Below are 9457 nucleotides of genomic sequence, written 5' to 3' on the forward strand. Positions count from 1 at the left end.
CTTATGGCCAGGATTAACCGTGGCACAATGGCTGGTCTAAGCACTGTAATCAAAAGGATAATAAACGACCGGTCTCATCTCTCAGTCCCCGTTGGCCAGCGGCGTTGTTGCGCAATCGTTATTGCTCTGTCTTGCATCATTCCCTTTGTAGCCTGTTTATTAGCCAGTTAGCATCTTTAGGCTAATTATATCAGTCGTCCCCAAAGGCCTGTTAGCTGACTCACGGCTTCTAGCATTTATAGCTCTGTCACTGGGCTGTTACTGGAGCTAAACGGTACAGATATTCTGGTACTGATTCTGACAGCAGCGATGATCTATATATGGCTGTATAGGAGGCTGATGTCAATCATCCGTTCATCTCGCCCCATAAGGTGAATGCCAGTCATGGGCTCCAGCCAGCCGTGCTGGTCTATGACATCATGTCTCTCAGCACACTGAACCCTTTCTTTCACCGAACTGTCCAAATTAAGAGGTGACATCATTACGCACCGAGGTCAGCTTAGGGAATGAGATCTTAACATGCCGTGTCCTGCCTGAGCGATGACATCGCCGCTGTGGCAGAGGTCTCACTGACTATGTAGACTGCGACACATGGCGGACTGTGTCTGTGGTGAGATGAATGAAGGTTAGCCGTGCCGGTAACAGGCAACGGGGTCAGTTCTGTGCTGCTGGCGCTGGAAAGACAGACCAGTGTCTCAGTCATGTGTAACCTCAGTTGAACAGTCATGAGGACACTGTTAAATACAGTGTCTGAGCTGCCCGTGTGTCTCTGGGTATGTAGGGTCGTATGTCAACATGTGCCTGCGGAGAAGGAATATGAATATCTCTCACGTAAATATGAATATAGATATACTTCTGTTCCATCCCTCTCATACTTTATTCTAATATATGTCTATTTGTTATTTCCTTTACATTGTATGTTAGTTTCGTAAGGAATGGACTGAAGGAAACGGCTCAAGATGGCTTGGGAAGACGTCTGGTTCCATTGACTTGCATTAAATGTGAAGTAGGTTTTTCTCTTCTCCTGTAAAGTTATGATTTTGGAGATATGAGGTTTGTTCCGACTGCAGCATAGTGAAAGGCCACTCTTGTGACAATTTGGACACTGAATGAAATGACACTGTTATGCTTCTTTAGAACATCTGCTGTTGGTTTGTTATTTTGTGAATGCACGAAACATCCTGAGAGTGAACAAATAAGAGCCTCTGAAATGGTGCCAGACTTCATAAAAGAGATTTGGCTTCTATTAAATTACACTTACAGCGCCCCCTCCTGGGAGGATTCAAAAGGTACAGGTAGACTTTCCTACAGATTTGGCGCTGGAGTGATTCAGAATTTTCCCGTTCCACCTTAAATGGTGCAGCAGTTACATTCTGGCGCTTCAGTCGTGGAATCTGAAGTGGACCTCTGGACGCCTCCCTAGGGAGGTGTTCCAGACATGTCAGACGGGGAGGGGACCCCAGGGAGACCCAGGACACGTTGGAGGGATTATATCTCTCGACTGTCTTGGGAACGCCTCGGTATCCCTCCGGAAGAGCTGGAGGAGGTGGCTGGGGAGAGGGAGGCCTGGGCCTCTTTGCTTAGGCTGCTGCCCCCGCAACCCAGACCCGGATAAGCGGTTGAGGATGGATGGATGCTTCCAACTTTAGCAGCAGTTTGATGAAGGTCTTTTCCTGTTCCACTGCACACAAAGTGAGGTCCATAAAGACATGGCTTGACCAGTCTTTTGTGGAGGAACTCCAGTGGCCGTGACCTCACAAATACTCTCTTGACTGAATGGATAAATTCCCCAAATCTTGTGAAGTCTTCCCAGAAGGGTGGAGGCTGTTAAAGCTGTAAAAGGTGGGCCAACTCCATATTAATGCCCATGGTTTTGGAAAGTGATGTCCAACAAGCCCATGCAGGTCTGATGTTCACATGTCCACATACTATGTCCACATACTTTTGGCCATATAGTGCAGGTTAGACTGACATTGTGAAACATGGGGCCATAGTGCTGTTTCCTAGGCCAGTGTTTCTCAACCCTGGACCAGGAGGGCTTTTGTGTACCTGGAGCGCCTCCTGCTGGAGTGGATGTGTGAGCTCTGCTGGTGTGACAGGGATTTTATATTGTGTCTAGATGTTTTCCGTCGCTTCTATCACCTCAATTAGCACGGAATACTAAAATGATGACTTGTGCTATTAATATGTCCCCATCCACGTCTAGAATACATGATGCAAAATGATGATGATAACCTTACAGGAACAGCCTCAAACTATTCCACTGTGCTTACGTGAGTTTATCTTCACTTTCTAGAGAGATAGACGTGTGAGGAAGCAGCACTTTGAGGTTTAAAGCTTTTGATCTGTTTCAATCCTGAGAAATCTGAGAGCTTTAAAGCCTTTAACGTCTGTGCTTTCGCTTCACTAATAGATCAGACAGACAGATAGTCAGACAGACAGATGCACAGTCAGAAAGACAGACAGTTACAGTGCTCTGTAAAATATTTGCCCCTCACTTGATTTGTCACATACAGCTAATTTTAATATAAGATAGACAAGATGAGTAAATACAGCTTTTTAATGATCCTTCCATTTATAGAAGATGTGAAAAAATTCCTCAGGGCCTCAGCAATGGCTTTGTAACCCTTTCCAGATGGGTAGACGTTTTGATTTCTTTGTGTACGTCTGCATTTGAATCCCTTTAGACATCATGTGCTGCTTTTTTGAGACCTTCTGGCTGCTTCACATTGCCAGACAGGTTCAATGTAAGTGATGTTTCCATTCAACAGGTCTGGCTCTCATCATGCCAGAGTGTGGCTACTGAAATTGAACCCAAGAGTCGATTAAATTTGGTTAACTCTTTGATTTAGTAGCTAATGGGGCTATTACTTTTTTCACACAGGGCCAGGTAGGGCTGAAGAGCATTTTTCCTTCAATACATGAAATCATCATTTAAAAGTGGCATTTTGTGTTTATTTGTGTTATGTCTATTATTCAAAGTAGTTCGATGATCTGAAGTGTGATGAATATGCAAAAATAGAAATTGGGGAGGGGGCACATACTTCTTCACAGCGCTGTTGATGGGTGCTTCGGGAGGAAAAAGTATTTGGACACTTGTGTCATTCTTAAAGTGCATTATGTCCATTAGATTAGGCAACTATATGTCAAACCAAGTGGCATTTTATTTTACACAGACTATTAAAACACTGTCGTTTTCCAAAAGCCAGTTAATGTGTTTGATATCGTTTCATATCGTTTAAGCAGTTTCTTTGCAGACTTCTGCAAGTTTGTATCCAAAATGCCCCCTGAGGTCAAAATCAATGGAGAGAAGCTCACAAAGACCACGGTAAGAAAAATACTCTCAATATTCCACCACTGTCCTTCATGACGGCTTCCAGAATGTAATAAGCTCTTTGACCCATCAAACTTTCTGCAAACACTCAACAACCTTGTCTAAACAGCTGGCCAAGGATCTGAAAATGAAGCTAATGGATACATTCAAAGCAGGGGAAGGCTGTAGAAGGAACTATGGAAGTGTGGAAGATGAGATGTGGACGACCAAGAAGAAGGTCGTATTCTATCCAGAAAGGCAATGTAAAACCCCCATATGACAGCGAAGGAGCTGCAGGTTTAGCTGACACAGGAGTGGTGGTGCACCATTCTACTCTGCAGCGTTGCTTACACAAACATGAAACCAGCAAGTTCTACAAGAATATGTGTCAGTCAAGAAACTGAACCTGAAAAAAGGCCGGCATCTAAAACAGAACAGTTATCCAAAAACACCATAAACTACTGAAGCTGAAGCTTTTGGAATGGATCTTGCTGTCCCCTGGGGGAAGGGCGGTGCATACATTTTGTTTACACTATTAGAATAATGTCTGTGTAGTATTTATAAATAGAAACTCATGTACATCTGAGCGTAGCAAAGACTTCATGTTAAATCAGCTTATATTTCAGAATATTTAAGGTGGAACTTTGATTAACGTCTGCATAGATAAGTCAAAATTAAGAGACCCTTATTAGTCCCACGACAGGGAAATTTCATCTCTGCATTTAACCCATCTGTGAAGTGAAACACCACATACACTCTAGTGAGCGCACTTGCCCGGAGCGGTGGGCAGCCCTATCCACGGCGCCCGGGGAGCAGTTGGGGGTTAGGTGTCTTGCTCAAGGACAACTCAGTCATTTGCTGTCGGCTCTGGGGATCGAACCGGCGACCTTCCAGTCACGAGGCTGGTTCCCACGACTGCCCCAGACAACTTGCTTGCTCGCCCAAACAGGGACCCTGGACCCTCAGATTAAAAGTCTGAGGCTCTACCGACTGAACTATCCGGGCTCCGTCCAGCCATCCATCCGTCCATTTTCTAAGCCGCTTCTCCCTCAGGGTCACGGGGGGGTTGGAGGTTGCTGGAGCCTATCCCAGCGGTCATCAAGCGGAAGGCAGGATACACCCTGGACAGGTCGCCAGTCCATCGCAGGGCAGCTATCCAGGCTCTATGTTCCTCATACAATTATAAATGGAAGCATACCTTTTCACAAAGTTACTGAGCAACTTTGAATTAACATATTATATTATTATATAAATATATGAATATATTCAAAAAAGACTCAAACCCTTTCCATGAAACAACTCTTCCCAAAGCAAGACCTGTAGATTCTACCCAGCCTATCTGTGTCTCCGGTGGCTGAGGCTTTTCCCTTTTGCAGATTTAAATAATGTGAAAGAATTTCCTCCTCTAGGACCCCATCCTACTCATCCTGAGCCTAAGAGTTGTGATCCTCGCCACCAGGGGGAGACAAAGTTCTTTGCCTGTCTATTTGCTTACGCCACTGCTGCTACAGTTTACGTCAGGCTTCACTGATTGCTGCCTTCCCTCTCTTACAAAAAGACTATTCATTCTCTGAGTGCTGGAGAATCTCTTAATATTTCAGTCTAGTCAGAACCAGTAGGACATAATCCCTACTGCAGTGTTTGACCTCACCAAGAAAAATTTAGAAGCGTTTTATACACAAAGGGGGGCATTTCACAAAGTATTCAAATGACTTTCGTGAAATCAGTCTAGGAACATCCCTTCATGTGGTCATAGAAATGCCTAGGACAGTGTTTCTCAAGCCCAGTTCTGGAGGCCTGCTGTCTCATCTCATCAATATCGGGCTGCTAATGAGCCGAGAAGTTAGAACAGGTGTGTTGAAAGCAGGGAAAACACTAAAAAGAGCAGGGCCTTCTGGACCAGGCCTGAGAAACACTCCAGTACTGCTGGAGTTTTAAAACACCTCAGTGTCGCTGCTGGACTGAGAACAGTCCACCAACCAAAAACATCCAGCCAACAGCGTCCTGTGACCACTGATGAAGGACTAGAGGATGACCAACACAAACTGTGCAGCAGCAGATGAGCTGTCATCTCTGACTTTACATCCACAAGGTGGACCGACGAGGTAGGAGTGTGGACAGTGAGTGGACACAGTGTCCGATCCACTCGTACCAGCACAACACACACTAACACATCACCACCACCACGTCAGTGTTACTGCAGTGCTGAGAATGACCCACCACCCAAGTAGTACCTGCTCTGTGAGGGTCCATGGGGGTCCTGACCACTGAAGAACAGGGTAAAAGGGGGCTGTAGGGGTGTGTTAACTTCTTTTCGAATAGAAAATCAACAAAACATGTAATTTGTCAGGGGTATTCAGCCTTTGGCATGTGACCGTATAACATGGTCCATTTTTTACGCAATTCTGAACAAAGTTTCATCCGTTTTATTGATTTAGAGGATCTTTGTCTCTGTATTTGAATTTAAAGGGGCAAAAACGTTTCAGTACTGGAGCAGTTTTGCCCTTTGCCCTTGGTTATTTCTGACACTGGTCAAAAACAGTAGCTGATCCAGATCAGTTATCATTTGGATCAGGTTACGGTCAGTCACCCGAGTGCACGGTTCTGCAGCCACTTTGGCCAAGAGGTTCACTGAGTGCATGAGTGGTCGGACACAAGTATTGTGCAACCGTTATGCAGCAAACAGAAGAGTAGGCAGATGCGTGGGGTTAAATTAGGCAAACTATGTGGTGTGTGTGCCGTTATAAGTGTGTGATTGGTGGGTTACCCGTGCCACAGAAATGCCTGGATTGCCTGCTGCTTGATGAAATGAGATGGACATCACCAACGCCAGACTGCAGGTCACCTCGCACGCTCTCTGGGCCTTGGCCAATAATGTGTCAGATGTAACTCTTTCACTTGCCATTAAAAGCTGTTAATGCAGCCTTTGGGCTCGTTGTCAAGCGTCCTCGGCCCAACAAACATCTCTGCCGTGATGTGAGAATGAGGTGTTTTCTACTGCAGTCATTTTAGTCATTTAGTTTTTACATTTAAACCACTTATCATAGCACAATGCATCATAGAATTCCCTTAACTCCACATGGTCCTAATGGTCCTAATGGTCCTAATGCTGTATGATTCAGTCTTTCAGATGTAAGAAAAGTCATTCAGAGGGTTTGAGATGGTTCACTGAAGAGAAACGTAGGCCCAATCCCTACCACCGTGCCCTTAGCCCTCTGTTTTTAGGGGTGGGTGTCCCGATTCTTGTTGAGATAGAGGGGTGGGGTGAAGTGTTGGGGCTACATGACCCTCCAAACGGAGGTTTTTCAGAGACTCCAAACTGAGAGATGTGAGAAAAACAGAAAAACCGGCGAGACGGAGAACAAGAGACCAAAGAAACCCACAAATGTGAGAATTTTCTCTGTTAAATCACGATCACCACCGTTTTATCTTAGTTTAATGTGGTTTCAGTGGATTTTGGTCGTTTTTCTACTAAATCACTAATAGCATGCTAACGTCTCGGTAGCTATCTAGCTAACTTTCCCGTTCCACCTTAAATAGTCCAGCAGTTCTGACGCCTGAAGCTCCAGAATGAAACTCTAGAGGTGTCAAATTCAGGTCCAGAAAGTAAAAGTCCTTCCCAGGATTTTGTTCCAACAGGCTGGACAGCTCTGCTGGTGGTGTGATCTAACTAGAGAAGCCAGCCTCTTGGAACAAAATCCTGGGAAGGACTTTTGCTTTCTGGACCTGAATTTGACACCTCTGCACCGTTTAAGGTGGAACGGGAAAATTCTAACTAGAATCTGGAGAATCTCTGACTTCACATCACTGAAGAATTAGGGGGGGTGATAATAAATAACTGCCCCCCTCTTTGAAGGCGTCTGATCCCTAAATGTAACGAAAGTTCAGCAGCGACGTTGTTGAGATTTTCCCTCCTCTGCTATAAGTGAAAAGACGTTAATACATTAATTACAATACATAAACTTAAAATATAAACTGTGCCATAACTTCTGCACAGAGCATATTTTATGATGTATTTTTTCCTCATTATGTTAAATTCAGCAAATAAACAGTGACCCTACATTAAAATGTGCAGGACTGTTTTTTTATCATTTCAGCAGAACAACAAAAAAATAAGATTTAAAAATAATTTAATAAACGACTAATAAATGACTGAGAGCAATTCCTGAGCTTTTTCTTTGCCCCCTAATGCCCCCCCCCATCCACGAACTGTTTGAGAACTGCTAGTTTAGAGGTATTACATGCTTCAGACGTCTGGTTCCTACCACCACCACTGTAAATCTGAGTTGCTACAATGCAGCATTTCACATCAAACCACTCTGACTGACTTTGTTTACTTTCTTTAAAGCACTGATTCAAGCAGGAATATTGAAAATTTGAAAACTGGTGAAATTCCCCTTGAAAGCCTTGGTGGGAGTGTATAAATAAATGATTTAAAACATGTCAATGAACCAGCGGTTTGTCACGTCGTCATCTGTTTATGTTTCACTTAGAGAAAGTGGGACAGTGAGCCTGAGTTGCACAATCACGCTTAAAGATCCAGCGCAATGCTTCATTCAGGCTCAGCCTTAATCCGTCAGCTCTGATGCACTGAAGCCACTTGATTCAGACGTCTGTGTTACTTCTGCATGAATAAAATACACAAAACTGTGGAGCTGAAGTCAGATATTCACTAACTTCTTGTGAGAATTTTCCCGTTCCACCTTAAATGGTGCAGCAGTAGCATTCTGGTGCTTCAGGCATCAGAGCTGCTGGACTATTTAAGGTGGAACGGGGAAGTTAGCTATGTAGCTTATGGAAATGTGGAGCGGGAAAATTCAAAGAAGCATCTGGAGAATATCTGACTTCAGCTTCACATCACTGAAAAATTAGGGGGGGTGATAATAAATAACTGCCCCCCTCTTTGAAGGCGTCTGATCCCTAAATGTAACTAAAGCCCAGCAGTGAGGAGCTGAACTTTCCCCTCCTCTGCTGTCCCTGCAGACGGGCAGGGTCACCTACAGAGCAGCGCTAGTAGCTGTTAATGAAGTGACGATTTTTTAATTATTATTATTATTTTGTTTTTGAGGTTTGTCCCATTTAGGTTGACACTTGAAAACAAAGGGTAGGGGTAAAAAGAAGCAATAGGACTGGTCCTTAGACCAATGAAAAGAAGATGTGGGCGGAGTTGGATCGGGTCCAGCTCCACCCCTTTGGACTTGTGGTTCTGCAGCAAGTGATAGTTGTGGGGCATCACTGTAGGCATGGTGTTCTTGGGATTATACTCACATCCTAGTGGATTATGATGGTTTGCGTGTTCAGAGAATCCGGCCATGGGTGTATCAGGGCAGGCCAAACATCAGATTGTACATAAACACCTCTGTTTGGGAGCAGCTACTCTGGAATTTTGCTTTATGTGCGTCACCAAACCCAGTCATTGAGTTCAGATGTACCTATTTACCATCAGAGTGACCTAAATTTCCATATAGTTTTACCCCCCCTTTCCCCCTCACTGCAGTACACAGGCTACTGCAGCCTTAATGTGGGGTTATGTACAAAACCACATGCTGCCTACACTCGAAAAAATGAACATTTCACATAAAACCTATTTTAAAAGCATAAAAATATACTTATTTCTATTCATTAGAAGCAGCCCAATCTGCAAATATCCAAAACTGGTTTAATTGAATTTTACAACCTGTTAGATTTTCCCACAAAATCTTATTAGGAGCTGGAGCTCATGTGCAACGGTAACAGGAAACACATCATCAACCAGGAAACTACACTAAAATCGTGATGCGCGTTCACTTAATTTGTGTTTTTAACATTTTTGACCAAATATTAATGTTTCATTTTGCTCATTTTGAGAGAAACTCTAGAAAAACGCCAGCGAACTTGCTAGCTAGCATCCTTGCTAGGTCTGCTGTCATGGTAACGGCTACAAAAGGTAGAATTAAGTAAACAGTGGCGGTGATTTATAGTGAAGCTGTATATAAAGTTGTATTCCATTAATATTCAAATCCACAGTTCACGGTTTCTGTAACTCTAGGTGACCTCGACCTGTTAGTGCTGCCAGAGAACTTGTGGAGAGGAGAATTCCCGCCCTGCAATGTCTTCCGGCTTTCTCAGACACTAGAGGGCGCTCCCGAGCGAGTCCAAAATGAA

General features: G+C 44.1%; 1 protein-coding gene across 1 annotated transcript in view; it reads left to right on the top strand.

The window, feature by feature from the left end:
- The window catches only part of pcgf5a (polycomb group ring finger 5a), a 31003-nt gene extending 29466 nt beyond the window's left edge, over positions 1 to 1537 (top strand). Inside the window, exon 10 of the transcript XR_005130831.1 lies at positions 925 to 1537. The gene's annotated coding sequence lies outside the window, so the exon portion shown is untranslated. The remainder of the gene's footprint in view (positions 1 to 924) is intronic.
- The last annotated feature ends 7920 nt before the right edge of the window (positions 1538 to 9457 follow it).

Source organism: Pygocentrus nattereri, chromosome 10 (assembly GCF_015220715.1).
Source record: "Pygocentrus nattereri isolate fPygNat1 chromosome 10, fPygNat1.pri, whole genome shotgun sequence".
In the NCBI taxonomy this organism is placed as follows: domain Eukaryota; kingdom Metazoa; phylum Chordata; class Actinopteri; order Characiformes; family Serrasalmidae; genus Pygocentrus; species Pygocentrus nattereri.